This window comes from Trichosurus vulpecula, chromosome 9 (genome assembly GCF_011100635.1).
Source record: "Trichosurus vulpecula isolate mTriVul1 chromosome 9, mTriVul1.pri, whole genome shotgun sequence".
Classification (NCBI taxonomy): Eukaryota; Metazoa; Chordata; class Mammalia; order Diprotodontia; family Phalangeridae; genus Trichosurus; species Trichosurus vulpecula.
In genome coordinates, this window is record NC_050581.1 from 163,643,440 (window position 1) to 163,660,863 (window position 17,424).

General features: G+C 37.1%; 1 pseudogene; it reads right to left on the reverse strand.

Moving 5' to 3' along the window:
• Positions 1-11,925, reverse strand: part of LOC118832285 — a 123,538-nt pseudogene extending 111,613 nt beyond the window's left edge.
• Positions 11,926-17,424: the final 5,499 nt, after the last annotated feature.

The following is a 17,424-nucleotide window of genomic DNA, read 5'->3' on the forward strand; positions in this document are numbered from 1 at the left end:
AATAGTGGAAAGGGTGAAGGGAATATGGAGAGAAATATGCTAATGGGGCGTGTAAAATCTCCCCCCCCCATTAATAGTCCTCATGTGGATCCCATTAAGGGAAGCTTGCTTGCTTGTAGGAAGGCTTGCACACCTTTTGTTAATAAGCTAATTAGGCAATGAGTTTGGTTGTGATGCCTTCTGGCTCTGAGCCTGTTAGCTGAAAGAGTATATACTCTGAGAGGTGAGCTTTTGCTTTGGGGGCTCACATAGGAGACTGGTTAAGACTCTGAGTGGCCATATGTTCAGAGCTCACCGACTCCTCAAAGGTAAAGGTTCTCTTGAGTCAGTGGTGGATGTAAATTACTTAGCAGTATTGTTTTGATTCAGACAGTAGAGCCCTGTCTGTTGGTCTTTATTTCTCTTTATATTTTTTTCTATTTAATTAAAGAAGACCATTGACCCCTTTTAAGTTGCTTTCCTAGTAAAGTAGTTAAAAGAACCTGCACTAACAGTCATCCTGGGTATGCCAGTGTGGTTGCCTTTACATGCTTTAGAACCGAGATAGTATGGAGTGAGTAGAGTAAATTAAGTAAGTAGAGCCAAGACAAAAATATACAGCCACAAGAATACTATAAGAAAGAAAGGAACCTGAAGACATTAGAATTCAGATTATTGTACAACCAAATTTTATGCCGTTTGAATGATGGTGAACTGTAACTCTATTCAATACAGACATGGTAGATTATATGTGTGTAAGATAACGCATACTTTATAAAAGTAAATGTATTATTCATTTTATTTAATTGGACTTTGTAAGAACTTAAATTTTATCATAGATTATTGAGAAGTCAGATTTATACATATACATAATAGATAGAATTTATATGGTACTTTAAGATTTTTAAATCACTTCATATATTTAACCTCATGTGAGCTTCACAACAACTCTATGAGGTAGATGGTATTTTTATTCCTATTTCAAAGGTAAGGAAACTGATACTGACAGAACATAAGTGATATACTATAAGTGGGGGAAAATGAATTTAAGATACATTATATATGGTGGAGTCTCGAAGACAACATACAAAAACGAAAGTTTATATAAACATTTGTACCTGGTCAGGATTGAATTAACATTGATAATTCAGTGATCAAATTAAGGCAGGTATTTCTTCAACTGATAATGGTAAACCCAGTCATGACTACTCATCCTTTATAATGTTTTGTCAAAGTCTTCTCATAAAAATCCACAAGATATTTTTGCAACTTTTTTGGTGTGTGTTTTAGATTTAGTGTTCTAGATTTCTTGATGTTGTTTAGATAATAATGGTGTACAATGGTTATCCATTGGTTTCCATTCTCTCTAACTCTATTACTGGCCACTATTTTTGTGTATTTCTAGTCATTCTTCTTTCTGAGATATTCTTTGAAGAAAAACGGACAAACAAAAACAAACCAAGACAAAACAGCAATATATTTTACATATTTCACAGGCCTAAAGCTGGAAAGAAACTTGGTGATAATCTTGTCCAATCCTTTCACTTTGCAAATGAGGAAACTAAGGCTCAGACAGGTTAAGTGACTTGCTCAAGATTTGGCTAGCAACAGAGCTAAGATTTGAAAGTCATTAGGTGCTGGGAAGTAGGGCCTGAACCTGTGGCACCATTGGTATTGTGAAGCCCTAAGTGAAAAAAACTCTAGCATCTTCTCTAAGCTTGCAGCCTCAGAAAGTTGAGAAGTTGATGAGTAACATGTTGATGAGACTTGATGAGTAACATGTTGCTAGTATGTGCCTGAGTAAGGGTTTGAACTATGGTGTTCCTTGCTCCATAACCAGTTCTCTATCTTTTACTCTGTGCTATCTCTGAACATAATTTAAAATTGGAAATGTGTTGTATTCTGTTCATGATCACCATTATTTATCCTTTGGGCAACCCTCAATTTTAAATATGTAGATATTTTGATGGGCAGCTAGGTGTACGCCAGGCCTGGAGTCAAAAAGATTCATCTTCCTCATGTGGTGATTAAAAAGGTTCAAGAGACATAATTTCTGAGTGATTTAATCATTTTATTAATAAGGCAGTATATTTATTAATACAAAGGATTTGGCTTTCTCTCTTAGACCAAAAGACAATTATGGCAGCTGGCTCACAGTTTATAAACCCTTTGAAAAGTAGATGATTCCCAGGGTGGGAATCAACCCTGATTGGTTAACATCTAGTGAAAGACTGAATATTACAATGAGGGACTGAGAGTGACATCATGTTATTCTTGGACACAGAGACTATTTATTCCCAGACCACCCCCAGCCTTGGGCAATTTAAGCCATAGTGTCTGTCTCCACCCAATTTAGACCAAAAGGTTTGTCTCCATCCAAGCTTGATTGAATGGAATTCACATTAAATTAGAAATTCTTTGCAAGTTTGGGTGGTGTTAGATATAGGAGAAGGTTAACTCAACCATCAGAAACTGAGGGCTTGAAAATAGGGGAAAAAGGGGAGGTACTAATATATATTTTCTCTCTCACTGAGTTTATATCTGGCCTCAGACACTTACTAGTTGTATGACTGGGCAAGTTACTTAACCTGTTTGCCTCATTTTCCTCATCTATAAAATGAGTTAGAGAAGGAAATAGCAAGCCCTTCCAATATTTTGCCAAGAAAACCCTTAATGGGGTCATAAAGAGTCAGATGCAACTGAAACTGACTGAACAACAACAAAAATATTGATATTCAACATGATAAATAAATATTCTACACTACCAGTCAGAGATGTGGAACCAGCAGCCTTGAGGCCACATGTGGCCCTCTAGGTCCTCAAGTTGTTAGAAATAATCATCTTACCAAGAATTCCTCCTGGCCACAAGTGAATTTAGAAAAAAAGAGATTTTCATTTCAAGTCATTATCTGATGGGTGACTTGGCCTTTAGCCCTTTGCAAAAAAGGGTACCTTTCCAGGTGCAAGCACACCTCAAGTTAATTACAAAACTCTTTTCATAGTCATTCTGATTCAAATTTCCCACCTTGAATTCCATTTCTCAGCATTCCAAGGTTCACTAAACTACCACCCCTGATTATGTCTTCTCATTACCACATTTCAATCCCCCCTTTTTAATTCTCATATACTTTATTCTTTAAAAGGAAAAGCCCCTTTTAATCTCTTCCCAGTTTCAATTCATCAGATAGAATGAGAAAGGATTTTCCTCAGTTGCTAAGAGAATTGACAAAAACTGTGAGTTTGAAGATTTGAACCCAGGATATCAATGATAAAAGTCCCATTATCTAATACTGCCTCTGGGTTAATGGCCCTCATCCTTTGTGAATGACATCTGGCCTGGCAGGTCTTTTGATATACTGGAAAAGGCCTGCTCAGAATAAAGAAAAGTAGTAGATGTGCTGATTTCCAGGTGGCCAACATCCCCCACTCCCAGCTACAATCAGTTCTCTTACATTAGCCACCAGTATGACTTCAAATCATATTTTCATATAATTTTGGTGGAAACAAAATTCAATCATCCCTTACAAAGCGCATGTCTGAATCCAAACTTCACAGAACAAATCCCCTTAATGTAAAGATTTGTTCTGTGAAGTTTCAATTCAGTCAAAGGGCCTCGCTTGAGGAACTAGAGGTCCATATGACCTCAAGACCACAGGTTCCCCACCCCTGTAACTATTTCAACAATGTAAAATTTAGCTACCTAGCAACCTAAGAAACAGTAAATCATATTAAGTGCCCAAGGAATAGGAAAAATGCATCGAAAGCATTTAGACTTAGTTTCTTAGTATGATCATATTCAATAAGCATTTATTAGCCTCTAGCAAATGCTAAGTACTCAGCTGATGTTGGCTATACAAAGACAATTATGAGAACAACAGCTATAACAGCAACAAAAATGGCCTGCCCTGGAACACCTTCCATTTCAATATTATTTAGACTTAGAATTGCTAATATCTAAACTTTATTAAATTCTTTGTACTTCATTCTTAGATAATCTGCTCATCACTTTTTTTTTTTCAGAGCCTATTTGGTTGGACATGATAGAACTATGTGTGCATAGTATCCAAGTTCATAGTTATGTAATGAAGTTTAAATCAAGCCATAGGGATCTTACATGGTCCCGTGTAGAGGTTTATTTTGATAGGTTAATTCAATGTTAATAAATGCTTGTTACACAAAAGATAATCATGAATAGTGAGCAAATGTACTTATTCAAGTAAGTAGTAAAATGGAAATTGGCAAAGGCATATTGATTGACTTAGATGACCAACTATGCAAGAGTGAATTAACATGGACTGAGGTAAGATCTCAGGTCAAGCAAAGACATACTGATCTCACCAGAGACATCCTTTCTTAATAGTATCTGTCATGGCAGGCACTGGTAACCAGAGGACTCCAAAATGAACTCCAACATGGAGTGGCATCTTTCCCCGCATTCCTGTAGCTTTATTGACTCTTGTTAGTATTTGAAAGTTTCTGTCTGTCTCACCTTTCTCACTCTCCTCAAATCATTAGTTTTATATACATGTGTGTGTGTGTGTGTGTGTGTGTGTGTGTGTATACACACATACACACACACATATATACATATAGATATATACATATATATGTATGTATACATATTCTCCCACTGAGTTCAAATGTAGCCTCAGACTCTTGCTAGTTTTATGATTCTAGGCAAGTCACTTAACCTGTTTGCCTTATTTTCCTCATCTGTAAAATCAGAGAAGGAAATGGCAAGCCACTCCAATATCTTTGTCAAGAAAACCCTTAATAGGATCACAAAAAGTCACACACAACTGAAAATGACTGAAGAGCAAAAAAAATATTGTGATATGCAACATCAGAAATAAATTTCTTATATAAATATTTATACTACCAGTCAGGGGTGGGGAACTCTATTACTCATCTTCCTCCCTCTCTCCGTCCCTCCATTCCTTCCTTCCTTCCTTCCTTCCTTCCTCCCTCACTCCCCCCCCTCTCTCCCTCCCCCCACCTCCACTTTCGTTGAAGCCTCTCTCCCTCACACAATGTTTGTGGCCAAGTGCCATAGACTAAAACGTCTTGCAACCAATCAGGAGTCACAGAGTTGTCCTTTGTGGAACCACCCAGCTATCCTCTATTAGGGGTGATACAGTAGAAAGTAAATGGAAAAATAGAAAGGGAAACTAAGATTGCATAGCCAACAAATTAAGAAATTATAGATTACAGCCTGTCAATAGAAGGGTAGAAAGCTATAAAAGCACAAAAGGCATAGTAATAAGGGATCATTTTGTGCAGGGATAACCACGTTCAAAACCCATGTTGATACATTACAGTATTAGACAGCTAGAACTAGAAGGAACTCCAGAGGACATTGAGTATTAAAAATCTTCTTAAAGGGCATTTGAAGAACCTGAAATATGAGGTTAAATGATTTACCCAAATTCAAATGTATAGTAAGCAGTAAGAAGCAGAATTGAAAAAAAAATTTGATTACATTACTGTTGCTCTGTCAACTAACATACTAGTTCAACATTCTCATTCCCTAAAAGAAGAAACTTCCTAGAAGAAAAATCCAAAACAGATAAAGTGACTTGTCTGAGAAAACAGGCAATAAGTATGAAAAAACAGAATTTGATCTAATTATTTCTGACTCTACTTCACCTCGTACCCAGATAATTCCTTCAATTTCAGTCTTGCTCCAGTCACAGGTTCCCATTATACTATCATTGTGGTGTTGGGCAATGAACATGTCTTCTCTAGGTTCCAATTTCCTTATTTAAAAAAGTAAAGATTATAATTTTGCTTACCAACCTCAAAAGATTGTTGATTAAATTAGATGCTTTTGAAAGTGCTGTGTCAATGTATCCTCCCCCTTTTTCTCCTCCACCTCTAATATTAAAAATGATAACATAATGATTATAATAATTATTGATATGTACAAATACATCTTTTAGCTTCAGAAAATATGTCTTTCAAAATATTGGATGAAAAATGAGTGATTTGAGGGGAACACTTTTTTTTGAGGATATGGCTACAGAAAATGAGAAATCTTTGTCAGGGGGCAGTGGGGAGAAAGAATTCCACATTATGATCTTTTGATTTTATGGGAAAAAATGATCGTGGGACAAAATTCACCTTTTGAGCAATGAAAAAGAGACAGATGTCCTAGTCTTATTTCCATTTTTTTTCTTTAATTGTGATCTCTTCCCTATTATTCCCAGCATGGAAATATATTTGTGTATATGTCAAAGTTAATAAAACTCACCACTCTAAAAGTATCCAATTCCTCCCCAAATCTCCCACAATATTATTTTCCCTTTTCTTATCATTATGACTAAATAATGATGGCAAAACCAATGAGGCTATTACCCCTGTAATTGGGAACCTAGGCTGTTTAGCAATGATAAAGCTTGCACTAAGTAGAGTTAATGGGCCAACCAGTCAGTCCCAGTGGGTAGCTAGTCTTTAGAGGCGGAAGATAGAATGCTTAAAAGGGAGGATGTGGTTCATAAAAGGCAGCTACACTTTTTTTTTAATTTCTTGATTAGTGTCCGTTGGAACCCCCTCCTAGGAAAAACTTAGAAAGCCCAGGTGAAGAAATCTAACTATTCCTTATATCAGAGATAAAATAAATGGCTTTCCTGTACTGGTGTCTCTTTCAGAAGTGCACTAAGGATGTTCTCTTTCAATAACAGACTCAAATATGTGGACTCTGTTGCACCTTTGAACATGACCTTCCTCAAGAAACTAACAGGATTGGAGAAGAAGAGCATTAGGTATAAAGCAATCTAGGCATTTCGATCAATGGAAAAGTCAGATTTCCTCTGCCCATACTAGTTGGCAGAATCACCAAGAAGATGAAAAGAGAGAGAAGCAGAGAGTTGGAAGTAAGAAAAGTAAGATTGTCATATCTGCAGGGACGTGAATGTAACAATCTAGTAATAATCTTCCCAATGGTTAAAGAGAATTAGAAAAACCCCTTTCTCAAATGCATTGAACACAGGAATTTAGATCGCTCTTTTTTACGTCTCCTGTAATCTAGTCAAACTATTTTCACAACGTATCACTGTGGAGGAATGCCAATCCCAGAGAAGACAAGGGTGAAAGGACATTTCTCCATAAATTCCTGAATTGAATTTAACTCAATAATAATTTATTCCTTCACTTAAGAAGAATTTTTAAGCATTGTCCATGTGTATATACAGACTGAAATAGCAATCCTTATTATGAAAAGCTTTACCATGTACATATGCAAAAGTGTGGTTGAAAACACCCCACTGGTTTTATATTTAATATTTTAACTAGTTGAGAACATGTCTCAATCAGTTAATAAAATAACGTAGGTTTAAGTATGAGAAGTCTTTGAAAGCTATTTGAAGTAAAATGATGCCAGATAAGAAATGTTATTTAATTGCCTTTGGCAACTTGGTCACATACTCAGGGTCATCAATAAATTGGCTGGAGTTTATGAGAGATGCATGTTTAAACTGATATACAGCTAAACACTCAGAGAAATAATTTCTCCTGCCCATCCATTTGGCTAAGGGAGATCTTTGGTATCTCCAAGTGATCCAGAGAATATTGGACCTCTGCCTTTCTCTTTAGTAGACAAGGCACATCCTCAGATCAACTGAACCCACTTTTCCCTGGACTTAATATTTGTGGGAAAGTGTTTCACAGTTGTTGGGGGATCTGTCTTTTCTACCAACTGCCCTTACTATTTTTCTTAGTAATACCTTATTCTAAAAGATCCTTAATATTGGCCAAAAAATGATTATTAGATGGTTATCATCGGTGGAACATTTCACCTGGGACTCAATATGATGACATTAGAGAATCAACACCAACATCTCAATGTTTACTCTATAACTCTAAGGGTAAACATAGTCAAGTTCTGTTCACACAACTCATTTTCGAGAATAGGAATTAAGATAATCATCTTTAAAGCTTATATGAGCTAGACACACATAAGGAATGAGAACTGGACTTCTGATATCAAGGGTATGAGGAAATTGTTTATGAGGGAACTTCCTTTTACCAATGTATAATGCTCTTTCTCTGCAATGTAATACTCTTAAAAAGTTGCCTTTAGCACTAGGAAGTTAAGAGACTTGTCCAAGGTCATGCAGTCAAGATGGATTAGAGTTAGGACTCCATCCTGGGTATGTCTCACTTCAAGAACAGCTCTCCACCTGCTATGCCAGGTTGCCTATCATGCACACATATAAGAAAACATGAAATTAGTAACAAATACAAATTAATTACTGGTTGGAGAAGGGCACTAACAATGGGGCAGAGGGTATTAGATGGATAAGAAAGACTGGAGAATGTGACGATAAGCGTTGAAAGTATCTAGAGGTTCTAAAAGGCAGGAATAAGAAGGACATGCATGGAGATAGGGAAGTAGAGCATTAGCCTGAGCAAAGGAATTCTGAGGTTCCTATATATGAAAGTCAAAGAGGTTACAGTGGGGGAAACAAAGGCAAAGATGAAAGAAACACACAAACACACATACATCAAGGAGTTTAAATTCCATTCTAGTGCATATGCAAAAAAACACAATAATTAAAGGATGGAGATAAAAATAAACTATAAGTTTGGTGGTCACTGGTGTAATCCTTTAGGAATTAGCCCCTAAGTTGAAGGAGTAAAGATTCTAAGAAATGAAGGTGGGAAAGGAGTGCCCTCCACACATTGGGAATTGCTTGTACAAAAGCACAGAGACAGGAGACTGAATGTCAGCTTCATGTAGTAGGAAGTCTTAAGGCACATTTTTTTCATCCTTATCTTTCTTGATTTAGCCATGTATTTTGACTAAATTTAGCAAGCCTTGCTACTGGATGCTTTCTTTTTCCTTGGCTTTTCTGACATCAATTCCTTCTGATTCTCTTCCCAATTGTCTTTGTAGGCCATAATCTCAGTTTCATGCCCTAATATGTCCCCCAATGCTCTTTCCTAGACCCTCTTCTCTTCTCTCATCCCTTCATTTTGATGATTTCTTGCCTTCTCCCTGTACTCAGGTGTCATTGCATTGTTGGACTTTTAACAATAATTCCTTCCAATGAGTTGATAATGATCATGAATCTAAGAAAAAAAAAAGACATTTTTCCTCTCAACTTTCTACTTTATAATAATCTTTCTCATGAATTTTTTCCTCTAATCTCTTCATTCAATCACCTTCCTTCCCTTACTTTCTATTCGCAGACAACTAAGAAATGTTCATTGCATTTTGCAGTTGTTTTACTATGTTTATGTCAACTGTTGAATAGATATCTGCACTCAATTCTATCCATTAAAATGGCAGATCTTTTTGTGGTGGACAAGAACTAAAAATTGAGGGGATATCCATCAATTGGGGAATGACTGAATAAGTTGTGGTATATGAATATAATGGAATATTATTGTTCCATAAGAAATGATGGGCTGGTGGACTTCAGAAAAACCTGGAAAGTCTTACATGAACTGATGCTGAGTGAAATGAGCAGAACCAGGAGAATGCTGTACACAGTAACAGTAACATTATACAATGACCAATTATTATGGTAATTAGGGTGGGACTTTTTTTTACTCTTTTCTCTTTTGCAATGCTGAAGTAATCAAGTACCTTTGATGAGTTTTTCCTTTCAAATGTAATGGCAAGCAAAGAGGATTTTTTGTTATCTTTGTTTTGGACTGCTTCTCAGCTCTAAGGAATCTTTGATTCAGGAGTCTTTGATGACCTCCTTACTTCAAGGGAAGGCCTAGTTCACATGGGTTTGAGTTGCATGGTTGTGATGCCCTTTCACCCTTAAGAAGTGTATATAAATTCAGAAGTTAGCATTTGGGGGCACACTCATTGAAATAGTGTTGGGGACAAAACTCTGGGTGGCCATTGAAGCAGCCCCCCTGGCTTTGAAAAACCCAGATGTTGGTGCTTCTCTAGTACCTATGTATGTATTGCTATGGATAAACTGGTTTGTGTTATTTGCTCTGTTCATATAATTTCTGCTTGTAATTTCTGTTTGTATTCTCTCTGAAGTTCGGGGAGCTGGCTTTTCCCCCTGAACTAAGTGAATGTTTATGTTTGTTTGTATGTTATGTATGTTGAATTAAAGTAAGATTGCTAACCCCTTAAAGTTGCTTTCATTAGAAAAGCATATTAAAGGACCTGTGCTAGCAGCCTTCCTGTGTGCTTTTGTTGTTGGTCTTTCACCTCCACAGCAGCTGCTAGCAACATTGTTGTCACACCAACATTGACAGACTTAGATCTTCTCCACAAATCTAAGACAACTCCAAAAGGCTCATGATGGAAAATGCTATCCACATCTAGAAAAAAGAACTATGGAGTCTGAATGCAGACTGAAACATACTATTTGCTCTCTCTCTTTTCTTTGTTTCTTCTTTCTCATAGTTTCTCCCATTGGTTCTAATCCTTCTTTACAACATCGCTCACATGAAAATGTTTAATATGAATGCATATGTAGAGACTAAAAAATGGCAGCAGACATGAATACACTAATACATATGTAGGTACTACTGTTATTCCACTAACCACCGGAGCTTGCTACATCAACTCTCCTCACCAAAGAATTGTCACAGAAGTCATCTTTGAGGCTACAACAGAATCACAGAGAAAGTGGCTCTCTTATTCTCTTATTTTGTTAGATTAAATCATCGTGTAGACCAGCAGCACCTCCAGGAATAATGCTCTAATTTTTATGAAGCTGCTCAATGATAAAAACAACATAGCTTCCCCTTTGTGAAGATTTCCCAGATTCCACCTTCATTGATGGACCCAGGAGACAATGAATACTAATAGCCCTCAGTTGTGGGTTTTTTTTTTTATATTCAACTCTGAGGTTTCCCAAAGTTTTCTAGTACTGTTGCTCATGAGCCTCCTGTTCTCCACTGATTGTAAGTCAGGATAAATTCACCTTTACAAAGGTTATGTGTTAAGTAGTTATGTCAATGACAGGTCTTTAAAAAAATCTCTTTTTACACTTGGGGTGTACTCTCAGCTTGAAGATGCAAGTTCTATGGTAAGTCTGGGTTCAGTTTTGCAATGTATTTGTAGGCAAAGGGTCAATTCACATTTCCTGGGCATTGGAAGTCCTTTTCTCCCTTCAGGTAGTCCTCATATTTCCTTGTCTGTAATTTTCTTCTGGGACTTCCAGGTTCTAGATCTTCTTCTGTGGCTTTGTAAATTTCTGAAGCTGCCTTTTATTGATATCTCTCAGTTTTTGTGGTTGACAAAATCATTGGGTTCTCCAGTGGAAACCACTGCTTATGTTATTTCTGATCCCCCTATTAGAAGGAAAAGACTCCATGCCAGTTGGTGACTGAGCAAGTCAAAGATGAGAGAATAAAGGGGAAGGAGTATCTGCTCATATGACTCATGAGATGATATTGCCTGGGGGAGGGGGTCATGTGATGACAAGACCTGCTTCCCTGCCAGTTGCTCATAGAGCCTGGGCACATAATCATCCCATTAGGCCTTGTAACACGTAGCAGCAACAGGGGTCCCGAGCTTGTACTTGCCATGGAAGGCAGCCACCTTGAATTTGCCCCAGTGGTCCCCTGAACAGTTGTTCAGGACAGGTTCATCACACTTGAGTGGCCCATTCTGCTCATAAACCAACCCCACATAGCAGTGAAGATGTGTTCCCTAGCCCACATAATCCGAGACGACATTGCCTCTGCTGATATCATGGCCTTTCATGTTCACCACCAGGAAGTGGTGCCACTCCCGGAGTTTGGGGTCCTTCCTCCTGGGAGCATCTGGGTCTGTGAGGACCAGAGTGTAGAGCTTGGAGGGGTTGCAGCCCTGCCATCCAACGCTGACCCGCGGCCCTTCTCCTGCGTGGGCGTCAGCACGTGGCCCAGCTCCAGGATCTCGTACTTGATCCTGTGATGGGGTTGCGGCTACTCCTCCACCTTCTGCCTGCTCAAGGGCCTGGTCCACAGGCTCAGGTTCACCATCATGGTTCACAGCAAGGGGCGGCTATGTCAGAGGTGGCTCCAACAGACAACAGCATGAGCAAAGGGACAGAGATGCAGATTCTCACATATTCATCCTGGTTTTGTTCCTGATTTCAAAACCATACCTTTAAGCCAGGGACATTCCACACACTTTCAATTCCACTCTACATGTTTTCTGTATTCTCTTTTCCCATTAGAATGTAAGCTCTTGAAAGGTGGGAGCTGTCTTTCTTTCTACTTGTATTTGTATCCACAGCATGAGGGGGAGGACAAGTAAAAATAGGACAGGAATAGACAAATACACAGGCAGAGGATAGAGATAGTATGTAGAAAGAGAGGAAAAAGAAGAGAGACAGTGACTGAGAAAGAAAAGTAACATAGATTGAAGAAATGAAGGAGAGAGTAGGGGGGAGAGAGAGAGAGAGAGAGAGAGAGATTTAACAGGCTCTCAGCAAACTTTAGAAGACTCTATAGTTGCCAAACATTTCTACAGACTAAGGCAAGTGAAAAGTACCTACTGAATGCAAGTTGCACAAACAACATTATAATGATAATTTAAGGACAGGATTACTTTCTCAGTCACTATTCTTTTCCCCTGAATTTTCTAGGAACTCACTTCACCCCTCACTGTCCATTTTTCCTTTGTTTTATATCATCTTATATATTAGTTAACTTGATTCTGCAATACAGATTGACATGGATTTTCCACCCCACCAGCACCTACTAGATATATGACAGTAACATACAGTTATATTGTTTTCAGGCTGTAGTCCAGAATCTGCTGATGGACGTTAAGAATGCTAGGGTACAAAAGCCAACTCTTTAAAATTCGATGGTTATGTTGATAACATCTATGCAAGAGTTATATAAGGTACAAGCAAGAGATAATTATTAGATCAAAGCTTCCCTAAAATTTACCTAGTTAATGGAAAGTGGAAGGAGTAAGTTACTTAGGAAGTAGTAAATTCCCTCTTCTAGAAGGTTTTTGGGCAAAAGGGATATAACCATTTATTGGTTAAGGTTTAGAGGGAACTCTTATTCAGGTATGAGTTGGATGGATGATATAAACTAATAATTATCTCTTGGTTGCCTGATAAAGGTAGATCCACCACTGAGGGCTCATAAGACATATTTTTATGAATGGAAACCTACAGAATACACTTGATCTTTAAGGCAGCTATTTTCCTCTGGTGGACCACACCTGCAAAATTACATGTGCAAGCCTAAGTTGAGAATAACAGCCTGTGGGGGGTGCTATACCTATTTGAAGGAGTGAATGAAAAAAATGATTAAAAAGACAGTCTATCTTTCCAAAGAGTTCCCATTCTAATTAAAGAGAAAACATACAGGAATTTCAACTGCAAGTCCAACGGGGCTCCCTCCTTCTGCGTCCTTCCATCCCAATTCAATGAATTATTTGATGGTGATTAGGACTTTGGTATTTTGGTGGTGAAATCTTTGTTTTCTTATTTTTTTCAGTAGTTATAGCTGCTGAGGAGGTAGAGCCTACAAAACCAAAAGTAGTTCATATGTTCACAAGAATGTAAACTGACCCTTGGGGGCTAGTTGTATTTAAGGCCTGTTGTCTGGGAAGGAGGTAGTACATGTATTTTGTAGTACACATGGGATACTTTTCCATGAATGGCAATTGGTTTTGGTGGTAGCTGAGATATTCGCTCTCTTTTCTCCAAAGTTTATTCCTGGGGATGATTGTGGGAAATGCTTAAAACAGGCCAGGTACTCTGGTGCCCATTATATGTCCTAGTGCTTTGGGGCATAGGGCTGTGAACTAACTCCATTGTGGTTGGAGAGGAAATTATGGTAGTTTGGTAGGTGGTTAATTCTACTTCCTATTTCTTCTTTAAAATATTTTTTTTCTTTCTTTTTTTTTTTTTAAATTAGCCTTTAGCTAGCCTTTGCTAGCCTTAGCTTTCTTGCCTTTTTGCTGGCAGGTGGTTTGGAGTTGGTGCTGGTGTTAGGAGTGTGTGTGGCAATACTAGGCTTCTCCACAAGAGATACTTCCTTGAATGATGACTGTAGAGACAAGCTTGTAGTTGTTCTAGTGATCTGGGGGTGAGGAGTAGAAAGCTGTTCTTATTTCTTGCTTGGGTGTAGGTGGCAACTGCTCAGGAACAAATGTATATGGTAGATGGAATAGCACTCTCTTCCCCACAAAGGTTGATCCCCTTGTTGGCTATAGCAACTAAACTGTTCTGATAGAGGTAGTTCCTTTCCTTCCTTCTCCAATGATTCTCCAAACAGTGGACCACATCACTGAAAATGGACAAGGGTGTTGTAGAGAACATTTTCAAGGTAAAAATGAGTATTATCCTCTATGTTATTGCTGCTTTTTCCACATCAAATGATACTGAATTTCTAGTCCTCCATAATCTCCATCTTTGTTCTTGGAGATACATGATAAGATAACCAAACTGGCAGCAAGTAGCTTATGGTCAATACATATTGTGTATACAAAGACTTGTTTCAACCTTCCTTTCATTGCTTTTCAATAAATCCAGATAACATGGGTGAATCCTAATAACCCATGGATGGAGTATTCTAAGTTCTCAAAAAGCATAAAAGAATGAAAGTGGGAGAATGGATACAATGCTGAGCCTGGAGTCATGCATATCTGGCTTTTAATGTTGTCTCCGACACTGTGTGACCTTGGGCAAGTCCCTTAACATCTCTAGTCTTTAATTTCCTCATCAGTAAAAAGTGATAGGAATAGCATTTACCTCAGGATTGTTCTGAGGACCCAAGGAGACATTATAAAGAAAGCAGCTCCCCCTCAAGATCTGTACTTGGAATTTAATCAGTTTAAGTAGCTCTGGGCGGGGGGAGGGCAGAAACTCCCTTTATCTATGGGGACTGGCGAATAAACCAAATAGTCTTGGAGTTTCCTGGGGCACTCAAAAGTGAAGTCACATCCCCAGATGAACAAGTTAGGTATTTGTCTGAGGTGAGGTGGAATATTAAAACAGGATATCCTGACTGTCAGACCAGCTCACTAGCCACTGAACAATGCTTCCTATCACTGTATAAAATAGTAATAAACCAAATTAAATTAAGTTTGAAATTGGTAGCAAAAGCAATAAAACTTGTTTTCTCCAAATCAGTTTTTATTGCATGTGTCTCTGATTACATATTTAGGAAAAAAATGAAAATACAGCATTTTCAAAGGGCATATGTTATGGCACCCCAGTAATTGTTGTTTAGGGACAGTGTTTAGGAAATGATTCTTTTTAAAATCCCATTTCTTTTTTCATTCTTTTGTAAAGAAAAAATATGCTTTGATTTTTGTTAACATCATATGAAAATGTACGAATTAGCTTTGGTATTCATACTAACTTTGACTTATGAATCCCTGAAACATTTAACAGATAAGACTTGGAGAATTTCATTAAAAGCCCCACTGTAAACTCCCAATGACACTTCATGTATTTGAGAGTGAATTGCAAGTCGGATGTTACTGAAGTGCAAAATCATTCCATAAATTATCTATGGAAGAGGAAAAGCAGATGAATTCTCAGCCGTGAGTTATTTTTAGAAGCTCTGACTATCCACAATCTTTTGTATCACCCTGCCTGAAACAATGAATGTAAGGTAGCCTCTTAAAATAAATCCAAGTGTAATGTGATTGTGTTTTCTAATAGCAATCCAGCAATGGTATTCTATGTTTGATATTCTTTTTCAAAAGAGAAAACTTGGTACTTTTAACCTTTTCATTTTTATGGATTTAAAATGCCATTTATATTAAAATAATAAGGATGTCAAAGTTTAAATTTAATTATGTGATTTCACATGCACACACCCTTTTACCTATTGTATATTTGTATCTCATTGGAATCATATGGTCAAGTAAAAACTTTGGATGTTAAGTACAAACTTGTTTGTGTGCATGTGTCTATTTTAAAAAGTGATTTATAAATTTACTTCCTCACCCTTTTGTACTTTAACACATTGAACCAATCAATTCAAGTTTGACTCAGGATTCTTATTGTTTTCATTACTCTCCTGTGACACCAAAGTACAATGCAATTATAGAAGAAACTGTTTGCATAACAGAAGTACATTTTCTTTTAATTTTTGAGTTAAAACTTTCTTTCTTTGCCTTCACCATAAGACCTAGAAGTGAATGAAATGGATGTTATATGAGCAAATCACCATTGCTTGCCTAATCCCTTTGAGAGAGTCCTTTCTCATACTGTCTGCTGGGCCTCATTGCAAAATAGCAGGAAGAATAAATTATCCTCTAAAAACCCTAGGCATTATGCCAGTAACAAGACTGAAGATTCATCTGGGGTGGGGGATAACTAAATGCAAGCTTTAGTATTTTCTGGCTTTGAAAGTGTAATACAACTAGACAGATTTCACCAGAAACCACACTGTGCACCTACACGATGGAATTTTATATATTCATATCTGGTGGTATGTATTATCCTTCCAGTAGAAAGTGAGCTCTGTGAGGGCAAGGGTTTTTTATTATTATTATTTTTTATTATCATTATTATTAATCATATCACCTAGCACTGAGCAAAAAGTATAACATGTATATTAAAATGCATGTTGAATTAAATTCAAATAAAATACATAGGTGACAATACCAGGTTTGAGCCAGGAAGACCTGAGCTTAATACTGCCTCAGAGACTTATTAATTATATGATCCACTTTAAGTCACTTAACCTCTGTGTTGCTGTTTCTTCATTTGGAATATGTGAAAAACAGTAGCATTTACATCACATGGTTGTTGAGTGGATCAAAAGAGATAATATTTGCAAAGCGTTTTTACAAACCTTGAAGCATTGTATAAATTTTAGCTAGTAAGAATTATTTAGATGGTACAGTAGATACAGTTTGCCCATGCAGTCAAGAAGACCTATACACAAATTCTTTTTCACACTCTTACCAGCTGTGGGACTTTGGGCAAGTCAATTAACTGATATATGCCTCAGTTTCCTCATTTGAAAAAATGAGAAAGATAAAAGCAATTTCCTCTCAAGGTTGTTGTGAGGATAAAATGAGTTAATAGTTATAAAGCTCTTTGCAAACCTCAAAGTGTTATATAAATGCAACATAATAATAGCTCTTATTCTTAGGATAACAACCACACTACCAAATATAGATTGTAAATAATTCAAAGAAAAAGAAAAGTACATATACTCACAAAAATACAGTGTAACTTTTTGTATTAATAAAAACTGGAAGTAGAGTGGGTGGCAATAAATTGGGATATGGCTAAGCAAACAATGATGAATTTGAATTAATGGAATATTACAGTGCCATAAGTAATTAGGGACATGAAAGATTCAGAGAAACATTCAGTAACTTTAATGACATGATGGAGGGGCAAACAAGAAGAACCAGTATAATGATATGCATAATGATTACATCTATATCTGTAATATATATATAGATATGTCAGTTATCTGTAATATATATATATATATATATAATATATATGTATGTATACATATATCAGTTATTGTTTCCCAAACAGA